Here is a 12,127-nt window from a genome sequence, read left to right as displayed (position 1 = left end):
CACTCACCTGCTGGCAGCTGGTGCCTGCCACGCGCTGATAGCTTTGTGGAGCTGGCAGCTGGAGCATCTTCCTATGGCCTCTCTGGCACGAGGGTCTCAGGGTGGTCAGACCTCTTACCTGCTGTCTGCTTCCCATTGTGGTGTCCCAAGAGGAGTTGATGGAAGCTACCTGGCCTTTTCTGACCCAGCCTTGGAAGTCACATTGTATCACTTCTGCCTCTCTCTATTGGTTAAAGCAAAGACAAGCCCGCCCAGAATCAAGAATAGAAGACAGAGTCCCACATCCCATGGGAGGAGAGTAGAGAACATTGGGGACATGTATCAAAGCTGCCACACAGCCCTTCTCATGGCGGTCCACTGACAACAGCCCTCAGTAACTCACGACGCATGGGAAATAAAAATGGCGCACGTCTGGGTTTTCCTTGCAGTTCAGTGAGGAACCCCATTCGGTCTTGCCCGAGCCCCATACCGAACTCCCAGTATGCCCTCTCAGGAGTAACAGCGAGGTACTAGTACTGTGCCTTTAGATTTTCAGAGAGCTTTGAACAGTGCTCAGAGTCATGGACCAGCAGAATGACCACGCTCGCTGAGGTTCTCCAGCCGAGCTATGCGCTCCCTTCCTCAGTTCACGGGATCATCTGTGACGCCATTGAAGTTGCCTTTAATCCCAACTTTTTGAATATTAATATTACAATACCTAAAAAGCTTATTCTTTCACAAAATATTTATTGAATACCTACATGTGCCAGGCATATATCAGAGATCCAGGCAAACCACAGTCCCTGCATTCTTGGACTTACAGTAATTCTTGAAGCTTAGTGAGCAAAGACTAACAGTAAGCAAAAAGGCAAAGAATAAGCAATACATCGTATGTGCCAATAAGGCCTAATTAGGAAAGTATCAGGGCTGTATCAGGGCTGTGGCTTTAGTTCAGGGGATCAGAGACAACCTCTCCAAGTAAAAGGTGAGTAAAAGTCTAAATGGGACAAAGGAGCAGTCAGAAGAAGATCTGAAGTCAGACAATGTCACTCAGAGGGATCAGCAAGTGCAAAGGCACTGGGGTGGGAATGTGGTTGGTGTGAGTGAGGAAAGGCAAGGCTTGGGTGGCTGAGAGGCGAAGAGAGGTGACATCAGAGTGTGGCAGGTGGGAGTCTGTAAATCATAAAATATATTAGTTAAGTTTCTTTGGCTGCAACCAAGATATCAGCTGAAACCAGCTGCGATGCTTGCCTGCACACCCAGCCCCCTCCCAGTCCTCCCATCCCTGTGTGTGCAGATTGCACCTCCCGCCAGCAGGTGGCGTCTACCGAACCCTCGACTCCGGGCTGACCCAGTGACTTGCTCTGACCAATAGGATACAGAAAAAGCAACATTCTGAGGCTTTGGAGGCCAGGTTTCAAAGGGACTTCTGCCTCTCCCCCTGGCAATCCTGACACCACCCGCAGGAAGCCCAGGTCCGCCACATGGAAAGGCGACGTGGAGGGGAACCAAGGTGCCCGGCCAACAGCCCCGGCCCACCCACCCGGCGAGTGTGGACACAGGAGCGATCCAACAGAAGACCAGCAGGAGAGCCACCCAATCAGCCCACAGAATCTAGAGAAACAAGGAATTGGTTTTGAGCCTCTAAATTATGAAGTAATGATCATGCAGTAATAGATAGCTGATATGTGAACCTAAGTACATGAGTGGGGGAATATGTGAGGAAAACTGGGATTTCTTATGGAATTTCAGGAAGAGCAGAGAAGCCAAGCCTCAGAAAGGGCAGGAATCAGAATCCCGTGGCCATCCCTGACGGAGTTCCCGGCGCTCCCGCTGCAGTGCCGCCTTTAACACGCCCCACCTGCACGGTGGCTCAGTCTCACTTTCAGGTCACCTTCCCCAGTCCCTGGGAGGAGGGTGTGACTGGGTGAAGTACCCCAATCCCCAGGCATAGTCGCATATGTCACCCAGGCCATTGCTAAAGGGCCCGTGGGTGGACCCTACAACAGGCTGGAATATTCTCCCCTATAAATTCAAATAAGAAAATATGGCCAAAAAAGTTTTTCTTTTCTCCTGACTTGATTTTTGTTCAAAAAATGCTACTCATCAGTGAACATGCCTAAGTCCCTTATTTTTGCAGCCTAAGAAAGCTAAGACACAGAAAGTTTAAAGGAAGCTTCTAAGGTCACAGAGCCAATTAGCAGTGAGTCCAAGGTGGAACATGTGTCTACCGGTCCTAATCCAAAATGTTCCCTGCATGGTACACTTTTAATTAAAAAATTAATTAATGACGCCAATGACAACACAGAGGGTGGTACTCAGCTCTCCTGGCCCTCCCGTCTGATTCACTTGCCACAGTAGCACTTTGGTGGGGAAGCTGCCTCACCAGACACAGCCCTAGCCCAGCCCCTGCGCTGCCCCGCCCCTGCCCCCACCACACATCTCGGTTCCTGTGAAGGGGCTAAATTTAGGACCTGACACCAGCTGAAATGGGGACGGCAAAGCCTGCTGCGCCGGAGCACCTGGTCCCCGGTGCACTGAGGGATTAAATGGAGGGAGGCTGTTGCGGGGGCTGGGCACAGGAAGCAGAGTATTGGTGTGGCCTCACCCATGGGGGCGTTTCTAACATGAGAGCTGGGACTGAGTTTGGAAATCAGACGAGCCTGAGACCGGGAGAGATCACGACAGACTTGCCTGAGGTCACAATGCAATGGGACCGAACCCAGAGCCCTCCTCCCAGGCCAGCGCCCTTTTCCACTGAGAATCATCATCATCATTTCTTATGGAATGATATATAATAATAATAGTAATTACAATTATTATTATATATCATGTATAATTATTAATAGATTTATACTATTAAATATTAAATAATATTCTTATTGTTAACAGTTGTTGGCTACTCACCATGCAGTCTCCTGATTTTTAAACAATAGCTCAAATTTATAAAACACTGTGTGGGCTGCGAGGTGCCTACCTGCTCCAGATTCAGCCTCGGGCTGCCGTTTCACACTCCCTGTCTTCGCGCACCCCTCCTTCGCAGCCTCCTCGGGCCTGTGAGAGGTGGAGGAGGACACAGCAACCCTGCGGCAAAGGAGGCAGCATTTCTGAGAACCAGAGCTAATGGCATTGCCACTGTTGCTTCTCCCAATGACAGGGAACCATCTCTCCCCACCTGCCCGGAGGAGATTCCTGAAGGCGATCTCTCTCGATCTCTCGGGCTGTTTTCCCCATTTCCCAGCAGAGATGATAACAATCTCTGATGTAAAGAGACAGACCCTGAGAGTGTGTGAAAGGCTTACTGCTCTTCTCGACTGGGATTTTGCCAATGGACTGGGAAACAGGATAGGACCTAGAAAGCTTCTGTTGTTGCTTTTGCTACTGAGTATTACAAGAATAGTTAACATTAACAACAGCAGTGCCAGACCAGTAGTAACAGAGCCCTGGATGGAGCGGAGCGTATGAACTTTGAATGATGGACTGAGCATTATCTCCACCCTTGACACTTTTTTAAGTTAGTTAACCTAATATCTTTTGAAGAAATTTACTAATTACAAATTGAATAATGCATATTTTAAAACTTTAAATTGTATGGAAAGGCATAAGATCCATTTCTCCTCTACCCCATCCCTTTCCCACCAGTAATCCATCCCTGAAAATATAATCACATCGCCCTTCCCAATGTTAACTCCCATTACCCTTTGATGTGTTCTACATCATTATTTCTTTGTTTTTATATATTTAGAGACACCAGTAACCTTTTTCCAAAAAAAATTATATGTATATGTACTACATATACATATAGTAATGTACATAAAAGTATATATATGTACTATATATACATTATATGTACTCCTACCTTATATGTGGAAGAGATGGGATCATCCTCCACATATTATTTCATAGCTGGCCTTTTTTACAATTTAAATTTAAAATAGTTTTCTTCTATTTATTTTTATTGAGATATGATTGAAATATAAGCCCTTGGCATTTTGTAAAGTTTCCGTTGCCAGAGTGAGAAAACCATAGGCTTCCCGGACCTGCCTTTGATTCCCTGCTTCCCACTTCCTAGTCGGGTCACTTAGCAGGGCGCTCAGCCTCACCGAGCCTCAGTTTCCCCATCTGCAAAGGCAGATAACTGCTAAAATAAGGATGGCAATAATATAGTCCCTACTTCATAGGGCTATGTCAAGGGCTAAGTGAACAGTACCTGGCATATAGCAAAGCTCACCGAAGGTCATTGTTATTAATATTCCTCTGTGAGTTTATGGTCTTCGTTTGCACAAAACTACTATTGTACTTCGTATGAAGCATATAGCAAGATAAAAATGTTAATATGCCTCTTTCCTCCACCGTATTATGAGTTTCTTAAAGGACCAGAATCATGTCTAACTCAGCCCTGTATACCCAAGAGCCTCCTCAGAGCCTGACCCAGCAGGCACACGGTCCAGTTTGCCCAATGAATGATTAAAACCCTTGGAAGCAACTGTGTGTTTCCCAATCGTCACCACTGTCTGCTGAGCAGAGCAACCTCCATCTCTAAGCTCCACCTCACTCATGGTGGAGGAGGGACTGGCTCCCTGTCTAAATCACAGGGTCCCCGCCCCTGCCCACTGCTGACTGAACCAATGTCCCAACCCAACCACCATTCCCAAATCAGGATTTGAAGGACACCGGTCGGTCTTCTCCTAGAAGGAGTCTGGAGTTTATGGAGTAGCCATGTTTGGCCTTGAACACAGAGCAGGCAGAGAAAACTGGTTGATAGAGAAAGAAAATCGAGAAAAATCTGAAGAGACACAAACAGGAGAGCATGGAAACCCAGAGAATAAGGGAAAGGGAGAGAGGATGGCTGTCCTGTATCCAGTGGCTTTAGGATTTCTGGTTTCAGTTCTGGTGAAATAGGACCCACGCTGTCCCACCAGGTGCTCCTGTGTCTTCCCATTGTATGCTTGCTTTTCATTGAAGCCAGCCCCAAAAAGGCTTTGGTTACTTGACACCAGAAAGATCTTGACCAAAGTCATAAATGCACAGTTTCCCATTTTGACTCATGGGTCCGAGGAATCTGGGACACAGGGGCGGCAGCAATTTGCAGCTCCTTCCCCCACCCTGCACCCCACCTGCTCTGAGAGGCGTACCCTTCCCCCCACCCCCCCACACACGCAAGGCGAGCATTCGCGGGATGCAAGTCCCTCCATGTAAGGGAGCCAAACCTCCGAAGTCCTTGGACAGGAAAATAACATTTTCCAGCACTTCGTTCTTTAAAATAAAAGATCTGTTTACCAGAATGGAAGGGCAAATGAAAAGAGCAGTAGTACTGCAGAGAAGACTATGATTCTACATTAGGGGCCAATCGCCCACTCCTGAGGGTGACGGTGCTGGGGCTCCACTCCTCTAGCACAGGCCTGCAACAGAGGGCGGGCCAAGGCAAGTCCCTGGGCAGCCTGTCTCCTCCCACCGTCATCTCTCCCGGGGCCCTGGATTAGCAGAGAAAGGCTCAGGAATGAGGCCCTTTTTCTGGAGGCCCAGAGGCATATGCTGTGTGCTCTTTGTCCCTCCCACCAGCTGGCTCCTGCCACCCGAAGACCTGCAAACAACACACACATACCACTTCCTTCCCTAGAGCTTAGAGAGTAGTTGCCATTTTCTTGGGAAGGAATCTATGAAATCTCAGTTTTGAAATTGAACACGGTCACACGCCTTCCCCTGGTTCTGCGTTCATGTGTTTGTTCTTTGTTGCTGTGCAGTCTGGCTAGGCCCTTGTTTCTGAAGAGAGAGCTGGGTGCAGCCTTCTAGGTCTCCATCCCAGGGCATCTGGGCACCGCCACCAAACCCCCTCCCACCAGCCACTGGGCCCCCAGTCCTACGGCCACACCTGGTCTGGAAAGGAACATCGTGTACGCTCTCCTTCTGCTGTGGCAAAGATTAGAAAAGCACTCACTTGCCCATTTCTCAAGGTTGCCAGAATCTGTAAAGATTAGGCTCACCCCACCCAAACCTGCCTCCTCCCTGGATGTTTGACAGGTGGTGCAAGTCCTAGTAGGACTTAACAAAAATGGGATACTCCTTACTTCCTGCCTCAGAGGAAAAATCGGGAGTATCTGTAAAAGTTCCTGTCCCATAGGCCAAACTTCCTCAAACTCTTTGACCAGCAGAGCAGTCTGAGAAGGTTCCTAGGGCAACCCTCAGAGAACCACCATCCCCTAGGGTTGCCGGAAGACCGGGGGATGTCACACAGAACCCCGGCTATTGCAGGGGGGCCTCTCAGGAGCAAACACTCTGGGGAAAACGCCCCCAGAGAGGCCAGGGACAAATGGAAGGGATTCTGGGCTCCACACAATGGGCCCAATCGAAGCCACCACCTTATGATCCTACACTTGTAAACTAAAGTACGCAAACAAGGAGATGAATCATACAAGGGTACAGCCCATGGATTACCACAAAGTGAACATGTCTGCATAAGCATGGCCCAATTCAAGAAATAGAACATTACCAGCAGCCCCAGAAACTCCCTTCATTGCTTCGTCACTACCCTATTCCTCTTAGCCAATATTTACACCATCCTAACACCTGATGTCTAACACCCTATGTTAGCTGTTGTTCTAATTTATGAACTGAAGTACTTTTTAATATGAACACTAATAAATTCATCTGCTTAAAACGTTGTACATGCTAATCCAATGCACATATTCAGGTAAATAAAGGACCCATAATATCAATTTTTAAAAGTATCATATATGCAAATTTGATATAAATGGTGCTTTTTAACTATAGAATTTCTTAGTGCAAAACCTCTTTTAAAAGTCCTGTTTTGTTGCTGAGGCTTAGTTCACTTTTTATTTACAATGCTTTATTTTTTTTAACTTATAGCTTTATTGAAATATAATTCATTTATCATACAATTCACTCATTGAAAGTTTACAGCTCAGTGGTTTTTAGTGTATTTACAGTTGTATGACTAGCATCGCAATGAGTCCAAGGTTCATGCACCCAATGCTTCAGAGGCCAAAATTAAAAACATCAGTTTAGAGTAAAGAAAGGTTTATTGATCGAGAAGGAGCCAGCTGGACAAGATGGGAGTTGCCTTAAACCTTCCGCAAATCCATCTTAAGAGAGCCCAGAATTCAGGGGCCTTCTATGTCAAGGGAAGGGAGGAGGGGCGGGGAAGAGGTGAGCGATGACCTAGACAGCTAGGCTCCTACAGAGATCCAAGGGAGAGCAGGACATTTCTAAATCTCTTTGTTCCTGCTTGGTTTGTTGGCTCCCGCAGATCTGAGTCTGGTCTTGAAGCTCCCATAAATCTTTGATAAAGAGTCATTAATTTGTACACATTTCCTCACCTGTTCAGGAAAGGCACCTTCAGACAAGGGGCTCTTCTTGCAGAAACGCAAGCCTCCCACAGGCCCTGGGAGAAATGCAGGCTAGAATTTAGATGGAGTCCGAGAGAGAGAGCACTTCACTCTGGGGCACAACAAAAAGCTCACACCCATTAGCTGCTGTCACCCCCTCTACCCACCCCCTCAATCCCCAGCCCTCTCAGCGGTAGAAAGCCAATTTCTACTGATATACCTATTCTGGACATTTCATATATATGGAATTCTACAATATGGGCACATTGTCACTTAGCATAATGTTTTCAAGATTCATCACTGTTGAAATATACAAAAGAATCCAGCCGGTGTTAATATAACAAGAACAGTTTGTGTGATGTTGGGGTGGTCAGCAATGCAGGCTGGGAGAGAATTCACAAAGAGAAGAAAGTGCAGAGAGGAATGCACTCTTAGTGTCCCAAGGGAGGGAAAGGGCTGGGCAGGGAGACTGGCACCAGCACCAGCCCTGAGGGGCCGCGGCTGTGAGCTTTAATCGGGCAACGGGCTGGATGCACAGTGGGATGTTTCAGTTGGGCTACAACTTTGTTCTGATGTCATCTTTGGGTGCAGGTTGTGGTCATCCAGCCATTGTGGTCTGGTATGTCCTGTTTTGTGGGTTCCCAGAGCCTCTGAGCCTTCAGGGCGCTTCCAGTAATTTTCCAGTCCTGAGGATAAAGCCTCATAAAACAATTAGGATCGGTCATGCTTGAGGGTCTAGCCAGCTCTGGGAAAGGACGCCTGAGAAAGTGGCTTTTGTTCTATTACACGACAACGATGTAACCTGGCAGCCAAGAAGAATGGACTGGAATGCGCATGTGTAAACAGTGATGACTCCACTGTACTAGTCAGTGGGGGTCGGTAGACGCTGCCCAGTGAGCAAGTGAACTGTGTGGTCCTCGCATTCAAAATGACTGAGCAAGTAGAGCACTGAATCTGCATCAAATTTTGCATTAAGCTTGAACATTCCTCTGCAGACACTATTGGAATGACTCAGACGGCCACAGCTATGGGCAGCTGGTGACCGGCAGCTTTGACAAGGTAACCCGCTCGTGCATCATGTCTCATGTAGAATTTTTTGGCAAAACATCAAATCACCCAGGTGACCAGCCCAGATGTGGCACCTTGCAGCTTCTGGCTTTTCCCAAATCACCTTTGAAAGGGGAGGCATTTCAGACCATCAGTGAGATTCAAGAAAATACAACAGGGCAGCTGATGGCAATTGGGAGAACTGTGTGAGGTCCCAAGGTGCCTACTGTGAAGAGGACTGAGGTGTCATTGTCCTACATAGAATGTTTCTTGTATCTTGTATCTTCTTCAATAAATGTCTCTATTTTTCATATTACATGGCTGGATACCTTCTGGACAGACTTCATACATCAGTACTTTCTTCTTTATTATTACCAAATGATATCCCACTGTATGAATATACCACATTTTTTTAATCCATTCATCAGCTGATGGGCATTTGAGTTGTTTCTACTTCTTTGGCTGTTATCACTGTATATTAGTTTAGTCTGGCTATGAACTTCATGTAGTAGACTTATACATATAGGTTTTGTGTGTGTGTGTATGTCTGGCTTCTTTTGTTCAATATTAAATTAGTGAGATTCATCCATGTTGTGGAATGTAGCTATAGTCTGTTCATTTTTATTTTTAGATAGTATTCCCTTGTTTGACAACAGCACAATGTATTTATCCATTTTATTGTTTATGGACATTTAAGACTATTATTAATAATACTATTATGAGTATTTCTGTACATGTCTTTTGATATATATGTGCATAGATTTCTGTTAGGTATATGGTAGGGATAAAATTACCCATCAGCCCTGGCTGGTGTGGCTCAGTGGATTGAGCTCTGGACTGTGAACCAAAGGGTTGTGGGTTCAATTCCCAGTCAGGGCACATGCCTGGGTTGCAGGCCAGGTCCCCAGTTGGGGATGCTCAAGAGCCAACCACACATTGATGTTTTTCTCCCTCTCTCTCTCTCTTCCTCTCTCTAAAAATAAGTAAATAAAATCTTTTTAAAAAATTACTCCATCATAGCATGTATCGTGAATGATCCATGTGGTATTTGTTTTTTCAAATTTAGAATATAACACCAGAGAGTTTTCGAAAGCAGCTGTATCAGTTTATACTCCCAACAGCAGTATATGAGTGTTTCAGTTGCTCACATCTTCCCCAACACTGGTTTTCTCAGTTCTTTAACTTTATCCATTTTGGTGAGTCTATAGTGATATTTCATTGTGGTTTTTATTTGTGTTTCCCCAAGGTGAGCACCTTTTAGTGTGTTCATTGGCCATTTGCATGTCCTTTGTGGGGGAGAAAGTGTTTATTCAAGTCTGACCTTGAACAAGCTTCATATTGGGGTACTCTCTTCCTTTTCTTTTTTGCTTGTAAGTGTTCTTTAAATACTCTGGATTTGAGCTTTTCAAGAATTATGTGCTACAATTATCTTCTTCCTTTGTGTGGTTTTAATGTAATTCAATTTATCATCCTTTTCCTTCATGGTTAGCCTTTTCCATGTTTTATTTAAGTTTTGGGTTTTGGTTTGGGTTTTTGTTTGTTTGTTTCTTTTTTGGTCTACCCCAAGGTCATAAGGATATTTTTCCACATAATCTTCTCAAAGCTTTATTGCTTTACCTTTCACGTATACTCTGCCTGGAATTGATTGGTAGGTTCCGAGATATCTTATTGACTCATTCCACTATGGGAAAAACCACCTGTACCCACTTCTTTACACAGGCATTTTCGTCATGAATAAACTATCAGATATATGAGGATCTGTTTCTGGATTCTCAATTCTGAGACTTTATTTATCGTGCTCCAATCCCATGCTGCACTTGCATCATCATCATCCGCGTTTTACAAATGAGGAAACTGAGGCACAGAGAAGCTATGTAACTTGCCCAAGTAAGTAATTTGCTATTTAACGGCAGAGCTGGAAATGGAACCCAAGGAGTCTGGCTTTTAGGTCCATGTTCTCAGTTTTCTCGCCAGAAGCCTCGGAAACAGTACTGCCGCTGCCTCCCGCTGCTGAGTGTGCTGCCTAACTAAATAGAAAAGGGTGGAGGCCCTGATGCCACTGACGCAGCCCCGAAACTCAGCCACCACTTCTTTTCCAGTCCCACCACTAGGGGGCGCAGGTAACTTAGACCCGCCAAGACGTGCCGCGCACCCGCCCCTGGTTACCTTTCAACCAATCATCAAATATTTACCCAAAACGCACTTCAAAGGGAATGTAAAAGGTTGCCTAATCCAGCCTTTTTGCAGGACTGCAACTAAAAGCCGAACAGAACTGATCTCTGTGTTCTTCAACATCTTCAGCAAGGAAGGAAACCTGAAGGAAACCTCCCACTACCCGGCTAACTCGACTCATTCCTACACCACTTTACACTAAGTCCCTCCTTAAATCTTTTACTCTTCTCAGAATAAAGTAGATTCTTTGTTTGCTGGAAACAAGGAGCAACTGTTTGGCATCCTCATGGCAACAACTCTTCAGAGATGCTTGTAAATAGCGAGGTGTGTAGCTATGAAGTCAAGCCTCAGTTCTCTTTTTTCTCAAAGATATAAAAGCTCACAATTACATTTCACCTCCTTAGCAATTTACACATTTCTTTGGTCTCTCTCCAATTTCTCCATGTCTTTTTTAAAGTGTAAAGTCCAAAAGTTGAGTTTTCACTCCATTATTCTATCCAGTGCCAGATTCACTTCCTGCTTCTTGAATGTTATCCTGCTAACATACCCAAGCAATACTCAGTCATTCAATAAAATAACTTGTCTTTATTAACTTGATGAAGAATTATACAGTCATTAAAATAACAAACGTGAAGACAATGACAACAATATAGAACATGCTCAATATTTTGTTTAAAAATGCATGCAATACTGCATCTCTGCTTTGAATAAAGCTGTGAAGAGGCATTTGTGGACAAAGTCTAGGAGACAACATAAAGATAAAAAAATTGATTTGTTGGTTCTGAGGATTGATGGTGATTATTTCTCTTTATTTTTCATTATTGGTATCATTTTGAGGACTTCTTAAAAATGGGTAAAATCTTTCATTCACTCAACAACTTACGGAGCACTCATTACCTGTAAGACCAAAGGTGAGGTGTTGCAAGGAAGACAGAAGCAGACAGAACAGATTCTGCTGTTCAGAATAATAACAGCTGATGCCTATCAAATGCTTATGATACCCTAAATTACTAGTATCCCTATTGTATAGATTAAGAAAGAGGGGAACAGAGAAATTAACTAGTTTACCAAAGTCACGCAGAGTCAAAGTAGAACCAAAATTTGAACACAAGCATTCCAAATGTGCAAGACATTGGGCTTAACCACCATACACCACTGTCTCTCATAATAGCCTCATAAAATAGGGATAAGTGATATTCAGCAAATATTTGTTGAGTACCTACTACATGTCAAGTACAAAACTAGGTGCTGGGGAACACACTGATGTGCAAAATGGGCACAGTCCCTGCCCTTGTAGAGCCCTCTGTCTATAGAGAAAGTATCATGGGAGTTCAGAAGAGAAAAAGAGCACCCATCTTTGAGGCTGTAGGGGATAGCCATCTCCTTAAACTCCCTGTTCCATTTTTTTTACAGGACCATTGACCTTGTGGAGAGAAAAGGGGTAGGAGAGTGGGAAGAGAAAGTCTCAAAAGAAAAGCGACAGGAGATGGCATCTATTGGTTCAGCAAGCATTTGGAGGGGGTGTCCAAAAATAAGACCAGGGTCAGGACTGGGAGAGACCCTAGGGGTCCTGCCAGCCTGAG

The sequence above is a fragment of the Pteronotus mesoamericanus genome, unplaced genomic scaffold (genome assembly GCF_021234165.1).
Source record: "Pteronotus mesoamericanus isolate MK-2021 breed Mesoamerican mustached bat unplaced genomic scaffold, CSHL_Meso_final scaffold_1066, whole genome shotgun sequence".
NCBI lineage: Eukaryota > Metazoa > Chordata > Mammalia > Chiroptera > Mormoopidae > Pteronotus > Pteronotus mesoamericanus.
Note: the sequence above shows the minus strand (reverse complement) of the source record.